An 11,773-nucleotide genomic window follows, 5' to 3' on the forward strand; every position below is an offset into this window, starting at 1 on the left:
TATGACATATTTAATTAATATATAAATATATGATATAAAATTTACAATGTATACTATAATATTATATCATATATAATATGATATGTAATATGCTATTATATTTCTGATGTGGGATACATGATATGTTACATGTGTTATATAATATGGTATGTGATGTATAATGTGTAATATTATATGTAATATAATGCACCACAGTTTTATAATAATTTTTGGCTAAATGATGTTTTCACCCACAGATATACAAGTATACAACCAATGAGTTTAAAGAGTTACCTTTATTTTTGGAGTTAACACCACCCTTGTAGCTTAAAGTGGATATAATGAGAAAATTGGCAAACTCTGACTCCCCAGCCATTATAGTGAAAAAGAGTGGAGAGATTATGAATATTAAAAATTAGATTCCAGAGTGAAGATGCGATTTCTCATCAACCATTGAGCATGGGTACTTTATCAACAGGAACTCTCAGGACTCATGTTTAGATAGGATCTCAGTTCATAATGCAGGCACACCCAAACTGAGGAGTTACTCATTTTTTCATTTGTAGTGTGGACAAATATCTTGTGCATGCTCCTCAAGGACTCTCAGACTAACTTAGGAGACTTCTAATATACACCTTGAAACTCTAGTCCACAGTCTCCATTAGCCCTAGCCCCAAATGACCAGGAACCTGGAAGATGTGAGACCCAATTCAGCTTTGGCATTATTTTAAAAATCATCAGGATAGTTAAGTTTTTAAAGTCATATGAAACAGAAAAGAAGAGAGCTATAACAAAAACTATAGAATAACGGTCTACTTTCAAGTATAAAATTATGATTAAATATTGATATTTTGCTTAAGATTTCAGATTAGTAATAGTTTCTACTGATGAGAACTGAGGCTAAGTTGTAGCTTGTCAGCAGTTTGCTTTGCTGTACATACAAATATTGGTCGATTGTAAGAGCCAAATGGAATTCTTAACTCTCCCTTCTTATCCATCCTACCTGACTAATCATCCTGTGACTACCTCAAAGTCCATTTATGTTAGGACAAATATGCATACCATCTGAAATCTCAAAGTGATTTTCAATAATTTGAATAGGGATAGAATCTCCATAAGCAACTGACTTTTGATAAATTATTCCCATACAGTTTAAGAAATATATCTACTGGTATCAATATGCCACAAAACCTCTTCCCCCTTTGGATGATGCTATGTTTTGGCTAGAGTATAAGTGTTCCCCTTAAAAGTCTGTGTGCTGGAGATGACTATGGTAGTAGAATATTATGAGTTGGACCATGATAGAAGATAATTAGGACATTCAGCAAGCCGCCCACAGAAAAGTTTGATTCCCATGGGAGCAAGTTGTGAAAAATAAACTGGACTCATACCAGTCTCAGTACTTGATCTCTCACAAGTCCTCTCTTTATGGAGATGACATGGTCCATGGAGCCCTTGCCAGAACAGAACAGATAGATATACAGATTGCTGATTTATAATTACCAAAACTGTGAATTAAATAAGCCCGTTTATGAAATATCTAGATGCATACATATATTCTGCTATATCAACAGAAAATGGAAAGACAGGGAAAGCACAGTGGTATATCAAGAGGCCTGTAATATCGGGGGAAACTTTCTTCTCTAGGAACAAAAGGGATTTTCTTAAGTAAGCTATTTATTTCTCTATCTGAAATATATAAAGTAATTACTGGTAATTATGGTTTTAAGAAGTATATACCACTTAAAATAATAAGTTGGAAACTACTATTGTATCAATGGATGGTCAAAGGGTAATTCACATGAACATTTTGGGGTTTGGGTGTATCCTTCAGTCATTAAAGTTTCATATAATTAAACAGTAACTGTAGTGAATAGAACCATAGTGATCACCAATAAATCATATGTACTGAGTGTCTAATCACTCAACATCTAACAATCCTACCCACTATATATCCATTGTCTCTGAGTTGGATGACCATCCTTGTATATATTACACCATCTTGAAAGCATAAGCTAAGGTCAAACACTATTATAGAGGAACAGAAGTTTCAGGAGTGTGTGTAGATAAAAAAAAGAAACAATTATAAAAATAATGTTGTGTTGACTGAAAAAAAAATGTCAATAACAAAGAAAGATAAGGTTCTTCTCAGTCTGACTTCTGAGAAAGTCTATGAGTTTCAAAGTGCTGACCTTGTGTCCTGATTTTTTTGTTCTAGCACAGGGAAGGAAAAGTAGTAGCAACTAGTGACGCCCACAGAGGAGGTGATTTCCAACTGCATCAATTCTCTTTAAGGGAGTGTGTCAGAGAAAGGTTCCCAGAGAAATTAAATCATGACTGTGGCCCACGATACCTGAGATAAGGTAGCACGAGGAATAATTAGAACAAGGCATAGCCCAGCTCAGAGAAAATGGAATCCCATTCAAAAGGTAGAAACTTGTACTGAAAAAAAGGTACAGAGGACCTAGAAAAGAATCTGTACCAGACCTGGATTGTGCTTTGGTGGCTGGGAGGAAAGCAGAAGGGATCGTTGAAAATAGTTCTCTTGTGGTTTAGTTCTTAAATGTCACCCCCAAAGACACATATGTTAAACAGTTGATCACTAACCTGTGATGTGATTGAGAAGTTGTGAAACCTGTAATGCTGGTGTCAAGTTGATGAAAGTTAGTTATTGAGATCATGCCCGTAGAGAGAATAGTGTGATAACAGCTCACCTTTATCTCCCTCCTCCTCCACCTTAGGGTCTCCCTCAGTTCTCTACTCTTCCTCTCCCTTTCTTTAATCCTTTCATTCAATTTTCTTTCCAATAGCCATAAAGTTATGAGTTTTACTCAGTATTATACACCCTATCCAAAAATCCCACTCACAATCCCCTGCCTCAACACAAGAACTGTCACTAGAACAAACTAATCATAAACTGAAACCTCTGAAACTTTAAGCCAAAATAAATTTTCCTTCTTGTAAGTTCATTTTCTTAAGTTTTGATTTTTTTTTATAAACAGAATGCTATCACATGCCTTCATGCCATGTTTAGATATCCTACCTGGTTCTTTCCATTTGCACCCCTAGCTCATCCTGCTACTGTCCATGGACTAGTCACTTCCTACTTCTAATTGGTCCTGATGAGACCTGGAGGACAAGAAGTAAAAGTGACTGAATAAAATAGAGGGAAGTCTGAATTCTCACAGGACTCTTCATCCAGATTAACGTTGTTTCTACAAAGAAGCATTTAGCATGATTCCAAGTAAGATTCTTGCACTTTTTAAATCTCTTTACTTTATAATTTGTTGAAAAATTTTAAAATATCAGATTCTCTTGTTACCATCACAACAGTTCCCCAACTAGGCTGCCCCAGGAAACATTAAAAATAATTTAATAAAACAAGGACACATGATAAGTTATTAAACAGGTGGAGCTATGGCACAAAATCCCAGAGAGTCCTTTCATCCCAGAGACTGGGATGCTTCAAAGAATCAGCCAGAAGTTCTGAGAACTACTAACCAGAAGACAGATAGATCCTGCTGTGACTCTGTTTCTCAAATTGTTGGATAGACTGTGTGATAATTACTTTTAATATTTCTACAACAAAATCCTTACAAGAGGCAACCCCAGGAGGAGGGGAATTTACTTTAGCTCATGGTTATATATAATCCATCCTGGTTGGAAGATACAGCAGTGGGAGTAAGCATATATCTGGTTCTCCTCGCCTTCACACTTCTTAGAAGAGGAGGAGGCATGGATGAGGTGGGTTATAAAGCATCCACACTCAGCAAACTTACCTCCTTCCATCTCAGCTGCCATCAGCTGAGAACTAAGGCACCTATGTGGGATGGTTTACATAATACTGCTGAAGCCTGAACTCATCAAGTTTTTTAAATTTTTCAACTAAAACAGGAAAATTTATTCTTAGACTTTAAAAAAAATGTACAACTTCAGTAAAGAAAGATTATCCAAATAGAACATGCTCAGATAACTTAGATGGGTGAACCCCAATAAGACATGAAAATAAAGATAGGCAGTATTGTTGATGAAAAAGAAGCAAAGCTATATTCTACAGGTTTTTAGTGAGAATCCAAACTCACAAAGACTTGAGAACCTGGAACCACTTACATACATAACATTCATCCAGACATCAACTGAGAGACCAGACAGAGGAGAGTCTCAGAATGAGAATTAGAGTCAGGACCAATTTCAGCCAGGCAGGATTCTAAGCTTGGTCACAGAAGGCATTAAAACTAATGACATCTGGGCAGCAAGATGGCTCTGTAAGTAAAGGTTCCTGCTACCAAACCTGAAAACCTGAGTTCAATCCCAGGGACTCACAGTCTGAAAGAATAAATCCAACCTTTTCAGGTTTTCCTCTTGCCTCCACATGCATGACCACATATGTACAAATATATATGCTCACACACAAGTGAATAAGTAAGTGTAAAATTCAGATTTTTTAGAACTAAAAAAGCCACTGAGTTTTAGAAAAAAATAGACTATTTGGAAAAGTAGATGGCATTGTCAGCCTTTACCTTTACTGAAGTGGCTTTACTCCTAAAATCATAGAACTAGTCAGCAAGCCCATAAATTAATCTTAAACTTGGGGAAAATAAACCCCAAGAAGGAGTAATGATGTGTAAAGTGATATTATAAGGTTTCTCACGTCACACCTATATACTGTGGAATTTGTGAGATTTGATGTCACACTGGGGTTATGAAGTAAGATTGCACACTCTCTTGAATCAGTGGAAAGCATCTACCTTCCACCTCCACTGTTCTTTTATCCTCTTCACATGGCTGCAATGCCATTAGCCAAAAGCAATATCTCAAGAGTTAGCTGGTACGAGGACTGGAGTGATGGCTCAGGGGCTAAACACAGTAGCTCCTCTTGAAGAGAATCCAAGGTCAGTTCCAAGTACCCCAGTTTATAGCCACTTCTAACTCCAGGTCCAGGGAATTCAGTACACACACACACACACCAAAACACCTACTATTTTTAAGTAAGTTAAAGAGATATCATGTATAATGTGGAAAGTTTATACTTTGATACTTAGAATTGAAATCTAAACCATGAACCAAAAGCTTAAGGACAATCTTTTCTCCAGGAATCATGAGGAACCTGGTTTGTTGCTGAGCACAAAGTAGGATGGAAGAGATGATCTTCCATGGTAAACTTAAAGTACCAGTAGTTTGAGAGCTCTTGAAAGCTTGTAAATTAGAAACTTGGAACATAAAATAAACATAAAATTTACAACAGCTTTCAATATGAGAGCTGAGTATTACAAAATGGCACATGAAACTGTACACTGATATGTATACCTGTGGTGTAGATGTTTCATCTCCCACAGTGTCCTTCATGAATGTTATGAACCCTATCTGTACTTAAAGGATATAAAAATCTTCCTCAAATTTCTCTGCAGTCTATAGAAAGAGAAGCATGGACACCAACCCAACTACAAAACCCTTGATGTACAATCTGTCCTGTCTGCAAGATATGCTGGGTTGATGGGAGTGTAGACTTGGTGGGCATAGTCAAAAAATGTCTGGTTTAACTTTGGGCCCATGCCACTAGAGGGAATCCAGGTCCTACCTGCACTGCCTGGATGTCCAGGAAATGGAGACAGAATAGACCTAGGTTAAAACCATATATGACTTGCCAAAAAAATATAATGATGATGATGATAACAACAATGACAACCATGATGATGATAAAATGATTCCTAATGATATTCCACTATACTCACAGATCAGTAGATCAGTACCTTGTCCAGTCATCATCAGAAAGGCATTTTCCAGCAGCAGATGGAAATGGGTGCAAAGCTTCTTAGCCAGAGTAAGCAGAAAGAGAGTCTAAATTTGAAGGTCCCCATAAGGTTTCCTCCCCTTGGAGCTCTGGGAGCCCCCAGAAAGAATCAAAGGAAGAATTGTAGGAGTCAGAAAGGATGAAGGACACCAGAAGGACATTATCTGCCAAGTCACCTAAGCAGAGTTTATGTGGACTCACAGAGACTAAAGCTGCAATATAGGGCAGGCATAGGTTTGCACCAGGTTCTTTGTGTATGTGTTATAGGTTGGTGGTTTTGTATGACTCCTAAAAGTGGGAGCAGGAGTGTCTATGACTCTTTTGCCTTCTCTTGAGACTTTTATCTTCATTTTATCTTACCTTGTTCCGATAGGAGGGCTTTTGTCTTATATTATTGTATCTTGTTTGTAATGTTTGGCCGTTGTCTCTTGGAGACCTGCTCTTTTCTGAAGGGAAGTAGAGGGGGGAATGAATCAGAGAGAAGGGAAGTGGGGAGGAGCTGAGAAGAGTGGAGGAAGGAAAGCATGTAGTTGGGATGTATTGTATTTAAGAATAATCTATTTTCAATTTTAAAATTGCCCAGGTTACTCCTATCTTTAGCTCTGTATGTGGGCATAGCACTCTGTTTAGTTTCCACATCAGCTCAGAAGTATACCCAGGGATATTAAATTTTCCATAAGAGATCATATATATTAAGTACTCTGTGTAACCTTACCAATGATTTGAGGTGCATCCAAGAGTCATGTGATCCAAGCATGATGGCACATGTCTGTAATCCCAGCACTCAGGGGACCCTGAAAAAAGAGGATCAAAAATTCAATGCCTGTGGGGCTACAGAAAAGCCTGTCTGTAAAGTTAAGTGTCTCTAAATCACAAAGCAATACAAGTTTTTATAAGAATTCATAAGGCATATATAGTGTGTTTAGATCAAAACTACCCCCATTCTCTCTTCTACAACTTCTGCACTATTCCCCCAAAACATTCTTTCTTTCCAACTTCATGTGCTCTTAAAAAAAGAAAAAGAAAAAACAAGAAAAAAACATACTGAGTCTCCTTAATGCTGCCTGTATGTGCATGAGCACAAGGCTATCCACTGAAACATGAGCAGCCTCTTGGGGACCCACAGCCCTGAACAAAATTAAATGTAATTATCTCCATTCTCTTCTTTTTTGACTCTGTCCCCAAAACAAAAAAATAAAAATAAAAACAAAACAAAAAAACAAAAAACAAACACAAAAAACCTCTCTCCATTTTATTTTTCCTACCTTTCTCAGAAGTCTTAACACATACTGAATCAAACCTCTTCCATACTTGCCTATTTTAGATCACTCAGAGAAGCAGTTTCCAATAATAATACCATGTCAGACAGGAGAGTGTAATTGCTCACCAGCAGCAAAAGAGAAAAATACTTTTGTTACATTATTCTTTCCTTAAAATGTACCATATAACCTACACACAATTTGAGCTGATTTTGACTAGACTGTCATGCAAGAAACCTAGAAACTGATAAAGAGAATAAATCCCTGGGAGAAAGGAAGCTTGAACAGAGATGATGAATCACATAACCTTGCTCAAACAGATCTTAATCTCCAGAATATATTACAGTAACATTCAAAATTGTTTCTGGATAAAGATGACTCAACCCTACCTAATATGTCTACTTAGGAATGTGTTTGCATCATTGTAATTATAATAATGGGCACAGTTACAGGTACAAAGATGATCAGCTTCAGATAGCTCCTAACAAGGACAGAGAGGGGTGCAAAAGCTTAACCTGCATTCCAGAAAACCTTGAGAAAATTTGGGTTGGCTTCATGAAAGAATAGAGAAAGAAGTATAAAGAAGAAACAGAGACACTGAGGCAGAAAAAATATATGATTTGATCTAGGTTGTGTCTCTGATACATCTAGAAGGTTGTGAGCTACAAAATTGTATAGGCTATAAATGTGACATCTCTGTGATCAGTTCTTACCATGATACTTCACTATGATGTCTTTATTTAATCCATACTAACACTTTTGCTTTACAATCTCTTTTCTCTGAAATTAGAATTGTGGTTTTAGTTTTTTTATTTATGCACAGACTATAATGTGTATGTATGTGGGTGTGTGTATGTGCACATTCATGAGTCTGCCTATGTGTCTGTGTCTATGTTTGTCTGTATCTGTGTCTCTGCCTGTGTCAGTGTGCAGTGTTAGTACCAAAACACAAGCATTTTTCATGTTTAGCAAATGCTCTGTCATTTGGCTAAACCCCCAGCACTTACATTTTTTGATATAAGGTCTCACTATATAACTCAAGCTGGTCTTGAACTCACGATATTACTACTTTGGCTAAGTGGGTACTAAGATTACATAAGTGCATCTCTACATACTCTGAGGACTACATTTATCCATCATTTTATTTCTAGCTAAATTTGTAAATTACAATGTGAGTATGTCTTGTGTAGGTAAGATTTGGAACATGCCTTTAACTAGTCTTCAGACATAGGGAATAGCTTTTTCCAAATAACTTCTAGTTTCCAGCCCTGGGGAAGCAGGTATAGAAAGTAGACAGGTAGGTAAAATCATTCTAGTTGAAGAGCAGAAAAAAGAAATTGATACAAGACAGTGCACATAATACATACTAAATATGGATTAAGTATTAAGAACAAAATTAGAGAGTGGAGTAGTAAGAAATTAACAATCAAGGGCATATCTACTAAACACAAATTTGAACTGAATGGATTGGAAAAAAACAGGTGTTAAAAGAAAAGAGCCTTTAGCTATGTATGATGTGCCCTAATTTATTTAAACTAAGTTCTTTATATAGGACAACTTCATTGTTTCAGTTTTGGGAGTTATAGGCAATATCATTATAACAAATCTACACACTAGTCACTTTGTCCACAGCAAATAATTTCAGTAGACAAAATTCTGGAGCTTTAAATCTGTGACAAGCCTCAACTGTCTTCATTGAGGAAGTATGCCCTTGGAGCTAGTGATGGAGACACAGGATAGGCCAAAGGCATGGCTGAGTGAAATCATAACACCAAAAGCTCTGTCACATCAATGTGAGATCAGCCTAGTGAATTTCCAAAATTGTATTAGTCAGACTCCTACTGGGCATTTCCCTTACTTTTGTTGTTGTCCTTAATGCCAAATGATGGTACAACATAATTAATGTGAAGTGGCTGCTCTCAAGGCCTATTGCTGTCAGATCCAAGAGAATGTCAACATGTCCTACTATTTATTGACTAGTAAAATAATAGTAGCACAAATATTATGGGAGTAATTAATTGCTTAAGAGGAAACTCATTCATTATACTGTTATTCTAGGCAAGAACCAATGGCCAGAAAGCCCATAGGCCCTAAGGAGTAAACTACTAATAGTGTTTGGCTAAATTAACATAGTAACAAACTGCCTTTTAAATTAATATTTCTATACACACAGATTAGTGAAACTTACCTCATTTGTAAAACTTTTTTGTGCATGATGGTTAATGCCAAAACTCGCAATTGGTCTGACTACAGAGAATAAGTAACCATGGATTGCTCAGCCATAAATGGGTCTTTTATATCATAACCCCTTCCTCAGGCTCAGGAATTATCACAGTATTTTAAAGTATTTACAGTGGATTAAAGTATAGGTCTTTCACATTCTTGGTTATGTTTATTCTAAGCCTTTTTTTACAAATCTACTTTTTATTATTTTATTATTATCAATTTACTTATTTATTTGCTTTATATCTCAATATTAGCACCCACTCCTTCAAGTTCTCTCTCATATAGATCCTTTCCTCATTCCAGTTCTCCTAACTGAGCTGCCTTATTTGGCTTCAGTAGGAGAGGATATTCCTTAAAAGCTATTTAGAATAAGATGGTTTCCCTAACTTTATTCTTATTATATTTGTCTTTGTTATTTATGAAGGCCTTTTATATAACAGTTGAAACAGTCATTTGATTTTTGTACTTGAATCCATTATGTGGTTAATTACATTTATTGATTTATGCATGTTTACCCAACACTTCACACCCAGAAGAAACCCACCATGATAATGGTAAATGGTCTTTTAAATGTCATCTTAAAAGCAGTGTCAATCCTGACGTAGAGAACACTAAAGAGACAAGACCAAGACAGAGTGTCCCATTACCGTGTTATAGTTAATCCAATAAATATACAAAACAAAAAAGTATAATGAAAATGCCAATAGAGAAGCAACAGCACATAAAAAGAAAGATTTATGGAAGTACTACCCAGATACCTAAGCCAGATAAAGACTCCACAAAAAGACTAGAAAATTATAGGCCATTCTTCTTGATGAGCATACACTCCAGAAATTCTTAATAAAATATTTGTAAACTGAATAGAAAACAATCTTAAGGAGAAATTAATTCCACAAATTCATGGCCAAACTAACCAAATGAAAAAGAGAGAATATCAAAATTTATAAATTGGAGATTAGTGATGCATTACCATAACTATTAAAAATTCAAACATACCTTAAAAACATCTATTGTAATAAACCAAAAAAAAATCTAAAAGAAATGTATTGATTTCTATGTGCATACAACCCACAAAAATAGTCAAAACTCTGACACATAATTGTTCCTGTCTGAAAGAACTGCATGAATGGGAGGAGCCTGAGGAAAAGGTCAAGCAATAGGCCCAAAGTGGGATCCAGATCAAGGGTAGTGCCCAAGGCCTAACACTATTACTAAGATTATGGAGGGCTCACAAAAAGGCACCTATCATGACTGCCCTCAGAAAGACCCAACAAGCAGCTGAAGGAGTCAGATGCAAATACTTGCACCCAACCAGTGGACAGAAGTTGCTGGCTCTGTGGTTGAAGTAGGGAAAAGCTGGAAGAAGCTGAGGAGGAGGGCGACCTGTAGGAGGACCAGAAGTCTCAATTAACCTGGACTCAGGTAATCTCTCAGACACTGGACCATCAACCAGGCAGCATACACCACCTGATATGAGGCCCCAAGACATATACAGCAGGGGGCTGCTGGGTCTGGGTTAAGTCATAGAAGATGCACCTAAACCTCAAGAGACTGGAGGCACCAGGGAGTTTAGAGGCTAGTGGTGTGGGGAGGTGGGGACATCCTCATAGAGACAGGGGCAGGGAGAAGGGATGGGATGTGGAACAGAGGGTAGACTAGGAGTAGAATAAAATTTTGAGTGTAAAAAATAAGATTAAATAAAAAGAAGAAACACACACACACACACACACACACGGGGACAAAGTGTGGAACAGAGATTGAAGAAAAGGCCAACCAGAAACTGCCCCACCTGGGGATACATCCCATATACTGACACCAAACCCAGACACTATTGCTGATGCCAAGAAGTGCTTGCTGACAGGAGCCTGATATAACTGTCTCCTGAGAGGCTCTACCAGAGCCTGACAAATACAGATGTGAAAGCTCACAGTCAACCATTAGGCTGAGCACAGGGACCTCAGTGGAGGAGTTAGAGAAAGGATTGAAGGAGCTGAAGGAGTTTGCAACCCCATAGGAAGAACAACAACATCAACCAACCAGATGCCCCTCCCCAGAACTACCAGGGACTAAACCACCAACCAAAGAGCACACATAGATGGACCCATGGCTCCAACCGCATATGTAGCCAGGGATGGTTTTGTCTGACATCAATGGGAGGAGAGGCCTTTGGTCCTGTGATGGCTTGATGCCCCAGTGTAGAAGAATGCCAGGGTAGGGAGGTGGGAGTGGGTAGGTGGGGGGAGCACTCTCATAGAAGCAGGGGGATGGGAGATGAGATAGGTGACTTGCATAGGTTAAACCAGGAAAGAGGATAACATTTGAAATGTAAATGAATAAAATATCCAATAAAATGAAAAGAAAAATCACACCAAAAAATATAAACTATTATGAGATGAAAATTTTAAACTAATGAGCAATAAGCTTCAGAAATTCATTGTTATGTTTAATTTTCAGCTTAAAATAGTTCAGGACCAGAGAAGTTCCCTGTTGAATTTTGCCATTCCTTTAATGAAGAACT

At 37.2% G+C, this 11,773-nt stretch overlaps 1 protein-coding gene across 3 annotated transcripts in view; it reads right to left on the bottom strand.

Annotated features, from left to right (window-relative positions):
• LOC116096419 (selection and upkeep of intraepithelial T-cells protein 10-like) overlaps window positions 1-6,552 on the bottom strand; it is a 51,495-nt gene extending 44,943 nt beyond the window's left edge. For 2 of the 3 annotated variants that reach the window (XM_031378220.1, XM_031378222.1), the window contains exon 1: window positions 6,486-6,552. The gene's annotated coding sequence lies outside the window, so the exon portion shown is untranslated. Of the gene's footprint in view, window positions 1-3,022; window positions 3,106-6,485 lie in introns of those variants that run through there. The other variant, XM_031378221.1, reaches the window with a different exon arrangement.
• Window positions 6,553-11,773: the final 5,221 nt, after the last annotated feature.

This window comes from Mastomys coucha, unplaced genomic scaffold, assembly GCF_008632895.1.
Source record: "Mastomys coucha isolate ucsf_1 unplaced genomic scaffold, UCSF_Mcou_1 pScaffold18, whole genome shotgun sequence".
Classification (NCBI taxonomy): Eukaryota; Metazoa; Chordata; class Mammalia; order Rodentia; family Muridae; genus Mastomys; species Mastomys coucha.